Here is a 12,977-nt window from a genome sequence, read left to right as displayed (position 1 = left end):
AGGCACTGCTGCCAACCACAGTGAGAGGCACTACTGCCAACCACAGTGAGAGGCACTGCTGCCAACTACAGTGAGAGGCACTGCTGATAACCACAGTGAGAGGCACTGCTGCCGGCTACCATGAGAGGCACTGTTACCAGCTACCATGAGAGGCACTGTTACCAGCCACAGTGAAAGGCACTGCTGTCAACTACCATGAGAGGCACTGCTGCCAAATAAAGTGAGAGGCACTGCTACCAAATATAGTGAGAGGCACTGCTACCAAATATAGTGAGAGGCACTGCTTCCAACTACAGTAAGAGGCACTGCTGCCAACTTCCATGAGAGGCACTGCTGCCAACTTCCATGAGAGGCACTGCTGCCAAATACAATGACAGGCACAGCTACCAAATACAGTGAGGGGCACTGCTTCCAACTACAGTGAGAGGCACTGCTGCCAACTTCCATGAGAGGAACTGCTGCCACATACAATGAGAGGCATTGCTGCCAACTACTATGAGAGACACTGCTGCCAACTACAGTGAGAAGCACTGCTGCCAACTACAGTGAGAGGCACTGCTGCCAACTACAGTGAGAGGCATTGCTGCCACATACAATGAGAGGCATTGCTGCCAACTACTATGAGAGGCACTGCTGCCAACTAAACTGAGAATCACTGCTGTCCACCATAATAACATTCACTGCTGCCAACTACTATGAGAGGCACTGCTGCCAACTACAGTGAGAGGCATTGCTGCCAGCTTCCATTAGAGGCACTGCTGCCAACTAAACTGAGAATCACTGCTGTCCACCATAATAACATCAGCTACATCAGCAGTAGCACTGCTGTATATATACACATTAAGAATGTATCTCCCACTATGTATATGCACTAAGAAGCAGGTATACAGCAGTTGCAGTGTATATTACACGGTACAGTGTTTATCAGTGTATATAGCGAGGGATGTATATCAGTGCATATTGTGTAGGGATTGTCAGTGTATATACACTGGGGTGTATATCTGTCAATGCACATAGAGAGTAGGATGCATATCTTTCACCCCCACAGTATATCAACACAGTAGGGTGTATATTTCAGTGTATATAGTGTGGGGCATATATCAGTGTATATACACTGTGGTGTATATCTCACAATGTATATAGTGTGAGGCGTATATATGTGTATAAATTGTGGGATATATATCTACTCAATGTATAAACACTAATTAGTGTATATCTCAATGTATTTACACAGAGGGGTGTATATATCTCAGTGTATATACACTGATAAATGTAAATTTTCTCTGTGAATATAGATTAACAAGCCATACCACGGGCGGGGTTTGAACCCGCGATCGGAGAGTCTCAAAACTCGCATTAGCCACGCGACGGTCTGGAGTTTTGTGACTCTGACCGCGGGTTTTAACCCCGCCCGTGATATGGTTTGTTTGCAATAGTGTCATTACGATTTCGTGAATCATAGATTAACAAGTTTTGTTTTCTGTGTCCATATACTCAAAGTTGACATTTTTTGTCGTATTTTAAGGAAATGTGCGGGTGGAAGGCTGCCTTGAAGACCTTTGTGGAGTCGATAGTCTTTAAACCTAACTATCTAACTGGGGTAAGTTTTTATTCAGGTTCATTGCGTAAACTAACTTATAGTAACTCGTTCCTGTTTTTAACATTTGTCTTATGCAATTAATTATGTGTAGATTAACATATGTTAACTACAGTGCTGCCAACAGTCAGTCAGTGAAATATATCTTAGGAGTTACTGTACACGGAATGTGGCTTGCTAAGAATACGGTCCATTGTATTCAACGTATGACACCCATACAGTCATGTCCTCCCGATCACCGAAGCTGGTGCTCAGAGTATGAGTTATGTTATGCTAGCACTTTTGCTCAAGCAGCCAATCACAAGGAAATCCACCGAAGTTGTGAAGCGATGTGGTACTCTTGTGCATCAACATTGGCAGACTTACCTCCAAGTCTGGTCGAAGGCGGTTCTTACTGTGTCTCTTCTTGCAAACTGTCTTTCCGTAAATATTGTACATATAATTGCTCGCTGTTTGGTGAAGGATTTATATAAGTATTAACTCACCGCTCTCTTTTGCTTGTTCCTCGTTTCTACCTTGGTTATTGTGCTACAACCAGGATGAAGGCCACCAGACTACATCTGTGTTCGTAGTACCAAATGATTAATATGAAATGTTGAATAAGGGAAGAAAACATACGGAAGTATTAGGAGTCTTCTTATTAGTGGTTTATAGGCTCTAACGGCTTACACCGTATTGGAACCTAGGTAGTTTATAGGGCCACTGACAGGTTACACCGTATTGGAACCTAGGTAGTTTATAGGGCCACTGACAGGTTACACCGTATTGGAACCTAGGTAGTTTATAGGGCCACTGACAGGTTACACCGTATTGGAACCTAGGTAATTTATAGGGCCAATGACAGGTTACACCGTATTGGAACCTAGGTAGTTCATAGGGTCACTGACAGGTTACACCGTATTGGAACCTAGGTAGTTTATAGGGCCACTGACAGGTTACACCGTATCGAGTCTTGTGCATTCAAAATTAAATTTAAATTAAAATGACATTAAAATATATTTTCACCATAAGATACAAGAAAGTTAAAATGAATGAGTTCAGAGTTTGGTTACAGACTGGCTGCATATTCTCAGGCTCGTTGTTACGCCAAGCATTTCGAGCAAACTAAGTCATAGAATGCGAGTAACAAGGTCTGAAGTATATAGCATTTTGGTTTAGAAGGCACATTAACATACATGACACTCAACGAGGCAAAGCACCACCTACCTAACAACACAGAACTCACATCACCACATTATCTACCCGAATGTCATTCTTCAGGTCACCATGTGTCACACCCCACTCTCCGCCTATATATATATATACTGCCTTTTTAACCTCTGTATGTTAGAAGTAATCAAGGTCCCAGGACCGAAACGTTTCCTGATATGTTTACTTACGTGCTTTTCTAAACCAATTTGTGGGTATCTATTACTAAGGTTTAGTGCACATAAGTGTATTGTTAAAAGGATGCTCAATGTACTGGCAATTTTCTTAGAGATGTTCTGTGTTAAAATTTAATTTACTGCCTAGGTATATACCAATATACCCAGGAATTTAGCCTCGTGTTGTTTTCCAATGTTTATATTATTTTAATGTTGAAGCAAATATTTTAAGTTTGGTTTGTAAACACTAAAACTGAGTGTAAATATATTGGTAGTCGTCCAAGTAGGTATTTTTAAAGGTCGTTGTTAAGTATTGTTAACGACAACCGGATCTGGTTTTGAGACAAGAACTTGTATAATTTACTGAGATGAATTTGATAGGTCACTGATGCAAATAAATATTAGCGAGAGCCTAGAAGTATTAATCAATTGGAGTATTAATGACAGTGTCATTAAGAGGGTGGCCCCGTGGCCTGGTGGCTAAAGCTCCCGCTTCACACACGGAGGGCCCGGGTTCGATTCCCGGCGGGTGGAAACATTTCGACACGTTTCCTTACACCTGTTGTCCTGTTCACCTAGCAGCAAATAGGTACCTGGGTGTTAGTCGACTGGTGTGGGTCGCATCCTGGGGGACAAGATTAAGGACCCCAATGGAAATAAGTTAGACAGTCCTCGATGACGCACTGACTTTCTTGGGTTATCCTGGGTGGCTAACCCTCAGGGCTTAAAAATCCAAGTGATGTTTTTTCTACGTTGATCAGCAGGGTGTTGCGTTCTGTGTTAAAAACTTTTGTAAATCAATAAAAAGAAGTTCACTAGATATTTATTATTTACTAGAAATGAAAGTAAAGGGTCAAGCATGAAGGAAAGATGGTAGGAGGAACACGTAGCCAGGAGAGAGCGGCACGGATACACGGGACGAAAGGTTTGGTTTAGGGAGGGATGGCAAGACTAAAATACCTGGCTGCCCTCCTGGGTGTGGAGGGCAGCCAGGAGCCTAGCACCTCCCTAGCTATGGTACCTAGGATGCTCGTGTCTGCTGTTTGTTACTTAATAATAATAATTATAATATTTATTTCTACGGGTACATGATACAACTTATATAGACCATAGCTGACACTTATACAGATCTAGCTGACACAGTCCTAGCTGACACGGTCCTAGCTGACACATACCTAGCTGACACAGATCTAGCTGACACATACCTAGCTGACACAGATCTAGCTGACACAGATCTAGCTGACACAGATCTAGCTGACACATACCTAGCTGACACATACCTAGCTGACACAGATCTAGCTGACACAGACCTAGATGACAGTCCTAGCTGACACAGACCTAGCTGACACAGACCTAGCTGACATAGCTGACACAGACCTAGCTGACACAGTCCTAGCTGACACAGACCTAGCTGACACAGACCTAGCTGACACAGATCTAGCTGACAGTCCTAGCTGACACAGACTTAGCTGACACAGACCTAGATGACAGTCCTAGCTGACACAGACCTAGCTGACACAGACCTAGCTGACATACTTAGCTGACACAGACCTAGCTGACACAGTCCTAGCTGACACAGACCTAGCTGACACAGTCCTAACTGACACAGTCCTAGCTGACACAGACCTAGCTGACACACTTAGCTGACACAGATCTAGATGACACAGTCCTAGCTGACACAGACCTAGCTGACACAAACCTAGCTGACACAAACGTAGCTGACACAGACCTAGCTGACACAGTCCTAGCTGACACAGAAATAGCTGACACAGACCTAGATGACACACTTAGGTGACACAGACCTAGATGACACACTTAGGTGACACAGACCTAGCTGACACAGACCTAGCTGACACAGTCCTAGCTGACACAGACCTAGCTGACACAGACCTAGCTGACACAGTCCTAGCTGACACAGTCCTATACACAGCTAGCTGACACAGACCTAGCAGACACAGACCTAGCTGAGACCTAGCTGACACTAGATGAGACCTAGCAGACACAGTCCTAACTGACACAGACCTAGCTGACACAGTCCTAGCTGACACAGTACACAAACCTAGCTGACACAAACCTAGACACAAACCTAGCTGACACACACAGACTTCTGACACAGACGTAGCTGACACAGACCTAGCTGACACAGTCCTATCTGACACAGACCTAGCTGACACAGTCCTAGCTGACACAGACCTAGCTGACACAGTCCTATCTGACACAGACCTAGCTGACACAGTCCTAGCTAACACAGTCCTAGCTGACACAGATCTAGCTGACACAGACCTAGCTGACACAGACCTAACTGACACAGACCTAGCTGACACAGTCCTAGCTGACACAGACCTAGCTGACGCAGTCCTAGCTGACACAGACCTAGCTGACGCAGTCCTAGCTGACACAGACCTAGCTGACACAGACCTAGCTGACACAGGCCTCACTGACACAGACCTAGATGACACAGCCCTATATGACACAGACCTAGCTGACACAGACCTAGCTGACACAGACCACGCTGACATAGACCTAGCTGATACAGATTTAGCTGACACAGACATAGCTGACACACACCTAGCTGACCAGTCCTAGCTGACAGACCTAGCTGACACAGACCTAGCTGACACAGTCCTAGCTGACACAGACCTACCTGACAGAGGCCTAGCTGACACAGACCTATATGACAGACCTAGCTGACACAGTCCTAGCTGACACAGTCTTAGCTGACACAGACCTAGATGGCACAGACCTAGCTGACACAGTCCTAGCTGACGCTGTCCTAGCTGACACAGACCTAGCTGACACAGACCTAGATGACACAGTCCTAGATGACGCAGACCTAGCTGACACAGACCTAGCTGACACAGACCTAGACAGTCCTAGCTGACACAGACCTAGACACAGAACCTGACACAGACCTAGACACAGTGACACAGAAATAGCTGACACAGACTTAGCTGACACAGACCTAGCTGACACAGACCTAGCTGACACATACCTAGCTGACACAGACCTAGCTGACACAGTCCTAGCTGACACAGACCTAGCTGACACAGACCTAGCTGACACAGTCCTAGCTGACACAGAAATAGCTGACACAGACCTAGATGACACAGTCCTAGCTGACACAGAAATAGCTGACACAGACTTAGCTGACACAGACCTAGGTGACACAGACCTAGACACAGACCTAGCTGACACAGTCCTAGACACAGTCCTAAATGACACAGACCTAGCTGACACAGACCTAGTTGACACAGTCCTAGATGACACAGTCCTAGCTGACACAGACCTAGCTGACACAGTCCTAGCTGACACAGACCTAGATGACACAGACCTAGCTGACACAGACCTAGCTGACACAGTCCTAGCTGACACAGTCCTAGTTGACAGTCCTACCTGACACAGACCTAGCTGACACAGACCTAGCTGACACAGACCTAGTTGACACAGTCCTAGATGACACAGACCTAGCTGACACAGACCTAGCTGACACAGCCTTAGCTGACACAAACCAAGCTAACACAGTCCTAGCCTACACAGTCCTAGTTGACTGTTGCAACCAATGAATGGGTTGCAATGATTAATATGTATATATATAATTATTACCTTTTCATATAATTTTATATTGCTTATATTTGCGATAATAGTTAAATCGTAAATGTATTGCTTTATATTGTTATTTGACTTAGTTATGTTGTTAGGTAGGATGTAACATATTATGTGCTCAGTTCAAGTCTTGATTGTCTAACTACTGTATTTATCGCTCTTTGCTCGTTTCCCTGCCGGCTTCTGTTGCTGGGCAGCGACCCACGGAGCTATCACGTGATCGAGGCGGGGGGGGGGGAGTGTCCTCACCTCTCCTGAAGTATTCAGTCTCGTCTAGACTCTCTTGGTGGTTGGACGTATCCCTGACAAGTGCCTAAATCTCCCTTATAGGCCCTTGTTGGAAGATCGTCTCTGTAGCTGTCTTGTTAGTTCTGTAGAACTCTGTTCACAGAACATTGTATAGACTTAGTGATTTTCGACGTTGTACTGAAGTTGTGTGTCTCATAGACACTCTGAGTAACTCAGGTCCTGAGCTGTAGCTTCTGACCTAACTTGTACTGGTATCTGTGTACTGTCACAGTCGGGGATTTTCTTATGCTGAACTTAGATTCAGTAGTATGGGAGTTTTGTGACTTTTGTGGAGGATCTGCAGATGGTCCCTACTTAGTGTCGTTATATTATCTCCTTGTTCCTGATTGTGGCGCAGTTGCTTGTTATATTGCTATTGGGTTTAGCATTCTTTTTATTGTTCAAGCAGACTGTTCTGATTGCCACTTGGTTAAGAAGTTAGTTTATTTGAGGACTTTGTCAGTCATTTGTTTAAGTCTAGTCGAGTCTTGAGACATAGCGAACTACTTAGAGCACTTACACACATACACACGAACTTGTACATATTTGTAATATCTTATTAAATGTTAATGTACCAGATGGTACTTAAGAATTATAAATGTGATATGTGCTTTCAGCACAATAATATTGAACTCGAGAGAAGTGATATTATTTTGATTATTGTGATTAATTTAATTTAATTTGATATACGCCTAGGCAACTTAATGACTAATAAATTTATTAAATTTTAATTTCTCTAGTTAGTAGCCTACCAGTTGTAATCCTGAAGCACTATTCAATCATACTGAATTCTAATGGATAATTGGACCAGGATACTGACTAATTGTTACGAAAACCCAGTAACAGGCTGGATGCTAGAAGGGTAGTCCTTTCTAGTATTCACTGGAGATCTCTAAGCTTTTAGAATCGCGTTTATTGTAACATTGACACAGACCAAGCTGACAAAGATCTAGCTGACGCAGATCTAGCTGACACAGACCTAGCTGACACAGGCCTAGCTGACAAAGACCTAGCTGACACAGTCCTAGTTGACGCAGACCTAGATGACACAGACCTAGCTGACACAGACCTAGCTGACACAGACCTAGCTGACACAGACCTAGCTGGCACAGTCCTAGCTGACACAGACCTAGATGACACAGACCTAGCTGACACAGTCCTAGCTGACACAGTCCTAGCTGACACAGTCCTAGCTGACACAGACCTAGCTGGCACAGTCCTAGCTGACACAGACCTCGATGACACAGACCTAGCTGGCACAGTCCTAGCCGACACAGTCCTAGCCGACACAGTCCTAGCCGACACAGACCTAGCTGGCACAGTCCTAGCTGACACAGTCCTAGCCGACACAGTCCTAGCTGACACAGACCTAGATGACACAGACTTAGATGACACAGACCTAGCTGACACAGACCTAGCTGACACAGGCCTAGCTGACAGTCCTAGCTGACACAGTCCTAGCCGACACAGTCCTAGCTGACACAGACCTAGATGACACAGACCTAGATGACACAGACCTAGATGACACAGACCTAGATGACACAGACCTAGATGACACAGACCTAGATGACACAGACCTAGCTGACACAGACCTAGCTGACACAGACCTAGCTGACACAGACATAGCTGACTTGGTTTATTAGGTATCAAACTCACTAGTTGCACAAGTCATCATGTCACCTGTACCAACATTCAAAGATATTACCTAAAACAAGAATTAAACTGCAGATGTTTATATTATAAGCTATAAACACCTGCAAGTATGTATATAAACACCCGCAAGTATGTATATAAACGCCCACAAGTATGTATATAAACACCCACAAGTATGTATATAAACGCCCACAAGTATGTATATAAACGCCCGCAAGTATGTATATAAACGCCCGCAAGTATGTATATAAACGCCCACAAGTATGTATATAAACACCCGCAAGTATGTATATAAACACCCGCAAGTATGTATATAAACACCCGCAAGTATGTATATAAACACCCACAAGTATGTATATAAACGCCCACAAGTATGTATATAAACGCCCGCAAGTATGTATATAAACGCCCACAAGTATGTATATAAACGCCCACAAGTATGTATATAAACGCCCGCAAGTATGTATATAAACGCCCACAAGTATGTATATAAACGCCCACAAGTATGTATATAAACACCCGCAAGTATGTATATAAACGCCCACAAGTATGTATATAAACGCCCACAAGTATGTATATAAACACCCGCAAGTATGTATATAAACACCCGCAAGTATGTATATAAACACCCGCATGTATATAAACACCCACAAGTATGTATATAAACGCCCACAAGTATGTATATAAACACCCACAAGTATGTGTATAAACACCCACAAGTATGTATATAAACGCCCACAAGTATGTATATAAACACCCACAAGTATGTATATAAACACCCACAAGTATGTATATAAACACCCACAATATGTATATAAACACCCACAATATGTATATAAACACCCACAAGTATGTATATAAACACCCACAAGTATGTATATAAACACCCACAATATGTATATAAACACCCACAATATGTATATAAACACCCACAATATGTATATAAACACCCACAAGTATGTATATAAACACCCACAAATATGTATATAAACACCCACAATATGTATATAAACACCCACAATATGTATATAAACACCCACAATATGTATATAAACACCCACAAGTATGTATATAAACACCCACAAGTATGTATATAAACACCCACAATATGTATATAAACACCCACAATATGTATATAAACACCCACAATATGTATATAAACACCCACAATATGTATATAAACACCCACAATATGTATATAAACACCCACAATATGTATATAAACACCCACAATATGTATATACATTGATTACTCATACATATGTGTGCACAACAGAAATATGATCTGAATATATATACACAGCGAATGTTTATATTAGTGGTGATGTTATGTTTATATTGGTGATGTTATGTTTATATTGGTGATGTTATGTTTATATTGGTGATGTTTTGTTTATATTGGTGATGTTATGTTTATATTGGTGATGTTTTGTTCACATTAGTGATGTTTTGTTCATCCTGGTGATGTTTCGTTCATCCTGGAGATGTTTTGTTCATCCTGGTGATGTTTTGTTCATCCTGGAGATGTTTTGTTCATCCTGGTGATGTTTCGTTCATCCTGGAGATGTTTTGTTCATCCTGGTGATGTTTCGTTCATCCTGGAGATGTTTTGTTCATCCTGGTGATGTTTTGTTCATCCTGGAGATGTTTTGTTCATCCTGGAGATGTTTTGTTCATCCTGGTGATGTTTTGTTCATCCTGGTGATGTTTTGTTCATCCTGGAGATGTTTTGTTCATCCTGGTGATGTTTTGTTCATCCTGGAGATGTTTTGTTCATCCTGGTGATGTTTTGTTCATCCTGGAGATGTTTTGTTCATCCTGGTGATGTTTTGTTCATCCTGGAGATGTTTTGTTCATCCTGGAGATGTTTTGTTCATCCTGGTGATGTTTTGTTCATCCTGGTGATGTTTCGTTCATCCTGGAGATGTTTTGTTCATCCTGGTGATGTTTTGTTCATCCTGGAGATGTTTCGTTCATCCTGGTGATGTTTTGTTCATCCTGGTGATGTTTCGTTCATCCTGGAGATGTTTTGTTCATCCTGGTGATGTTTCGTTCATCCTGGAGATGTTTTGTTCATCCTGGTGATGTTTTGTTCATCCTGGAGATGTTTCGTTCATCCTGGAGATGTTTTGTTCATCCTGGTGATGTTTTGTTCATCCTGGAGATGTTTTGTTCATCCTGGAGATGTTTTGTTCATCCTGGTGATGTTTTGTTCATCCTGGTGATGTTTTGTTCATCCTGGTGATGTTTTGTTCATCCTGGAGATGTTTTGTTCATCCTGGAGATGTTTTGTTCATCCTGGTGATGTTTTGTTCATCCTGGTGATGTTTTGTTCATCCTGGTGATGTTTTGTTCATCCTGGTGATGTTTTGTTCATCCTGGAGATGTTTTGTTCATCTTGGTGATGTTTTGTTCATCCTGGAGATGTTTTGTTCATCTTGGTGATGTTTTGTTCATCCTGGAGATGTTTTGTTCATCCTGGTGATGTTTTGTTCATCCTGGAGATGTTTTGTTCATCCTGGAGATGTTTTGTTCATCCTGGTGATGTTTTGTTCATCCTGGAGATGTTTCGTTCATCCTGGTGATGTTTTGTTCATCCTGGTGATGTTTCGTTCATCCTGGAGATGTTTTGTTCATCCTGGTGATGTTTCGTTCATCCTGGAGATGTTTTGTTCATCCTGGTGATGTTTTGTTCATCCTGGAGATGTTTCGTTCATCCTGGAGATGTTTTGTTCATCCTGGTGATGTTTTGTTCATCCTGGAGATGTTTTGTTCATCCTGGTGATGTTTTGTTCATCCTGGAGATGTTTTGTTCATCCTGGTGATGTTTTGTTCATCCTGGAGATGTTTTGTTCATCCTGGTGATGTTTTGTTCATCCTGGAGACGTTTTGTTCATCCTGGAGATGTTTTGTTCATCCTGGTGATGTTTTGTTCATCCTGGTGATGTTTCGTTCATCCTGGAGATGTTTTGTTCATCCTGGTGATGTTTTGTTCATCCTGGAGATGTTTCGTTCATCCTGGTGATGTTTTGTTCATCCTGGTGATGTTTCGTTCATCCTGGAGATGTTTTGTTCATCCTGGTGATGTTTCGTTCATCCTGGAGATGTTTTGTTCATCCTGGTGATGTTTTGTTCATCCTGGAGATGTTTCGTTCATCCTGGAGATGTTTTGTTCATCCTGGTGATGTTTTGTTCATCCTGGAGATGTTTTGTTCATCCTGGAGATGTTTTGTTCATCCTGGTGATGTTTTGTTCATCCTGGTGATGTTTTGTTCATCCTGGTGATGTTTTGTTCATCCTGGTGATGTTTTGTCCATCCTGGTGATGTTTTGTTCATCCTGGTGATGTTTTGTTCATCCTGGTGATGTTTTGTTTATCCTGGTGATGTTTTGTTCATATTAGTGATGTTTTGTTCATCCTGGTGATGTTTTGTTCATCCTGGTGATGTTTTGTTCATCCTGGTGATGTTTTGTTCATCCTGGAGTTTACCTGGAGGAGCTTACCTGGAGAGAGTTCCGGGGGTCAACGCCCCCGTGGCCCGGTCTGTGACCAGGCCTCCTGGTGGATCAGAGCCTGATCAACCAGGCTGTTGCTGCTGGCTGCACGCAAACCAAAGTACGAGCCACAGTCCGGCTGGTCAGGAACCGACTTTAGGTGCTTGTCCAGTGCCAGCTTGAAGACTGCCAGGGGTCTGTTGGTAATCCCCCTTATGTATGCTGGGAGGCAGTTGAACAGTCTCGGGCCCCTGCCACTTATTATATGGTCTCTTAACGTGCTAGTGACACCCCTGCTTTTCATTGGGGGGATGTTGCATCGTCTGCCAAATCTTTTGCTTTCGTAGTGAGTGATTTTCGTGTGCAAGTTCGGTACTAGTCCCTCTAGGATTTTCCAGGTGTATATAATCATGTATCTCTCCCGCCTGCGTTCCAGGGAATACAGTTTTAGGAACCTCAAGCGCTCCCAGTAATTGAGGTGTTTTATCTCCGTTATGCGTGCCGTGAAGGGTCTCTGTACATTTTCTAGGTCAGCAATTTCACCTGCCTTGAAAGGTGCTGTAAGTGTGCAGCAATATTCCAGCCTAGATAGAACAAATGACCTGAAGAGTGTCATCATGGGCTTGGCCTCCCTAGTTTTAAAGGTTCTCATTATCCATCCTGTCATTTTTCTAGCAGATGCGATTGATACAATGTTATGGTCCTTGAAGGTGAGATCCTCCGACATGATTACTCCCAGGTCTTTGACGTTGGTGTTTCGCTCTATTTTGTGGCCAGAATTTGTTTTGTACTCTGATGAAGATTTAATTTCTTCGTGTTTACAATATCTGAGCAATTGAAATTTCTCATCGTTGAACTTCATATTGTTTTCTGCAGCCCATTGAAAGATTTGGTTGATGTCCGCCTGGAGCCTTGCAGTGTCTGCAATGGAAGAAAGACACTGTCATGCAGATTCGGGTGTCATCTGCAAAGGAAGAC

The sequence above is a fragment of the Cherax quadricarinatus genome, chromosome 85 (genome assembly GCF_038502225.1).
Source record: "Cherax quadricarinatus isolate ZL_2023a chromosome 85, ASM3850222v1, whole genome shotgun sequence".
NCBI lineage: Eukaryota > Metazoa > Arthropoda > Malacostraca > Decapoda > Parastacidae > Cherax > Cherax quadricarinatus.
This window is presented reverse-complemented; position numbering follows the sequence as displayed.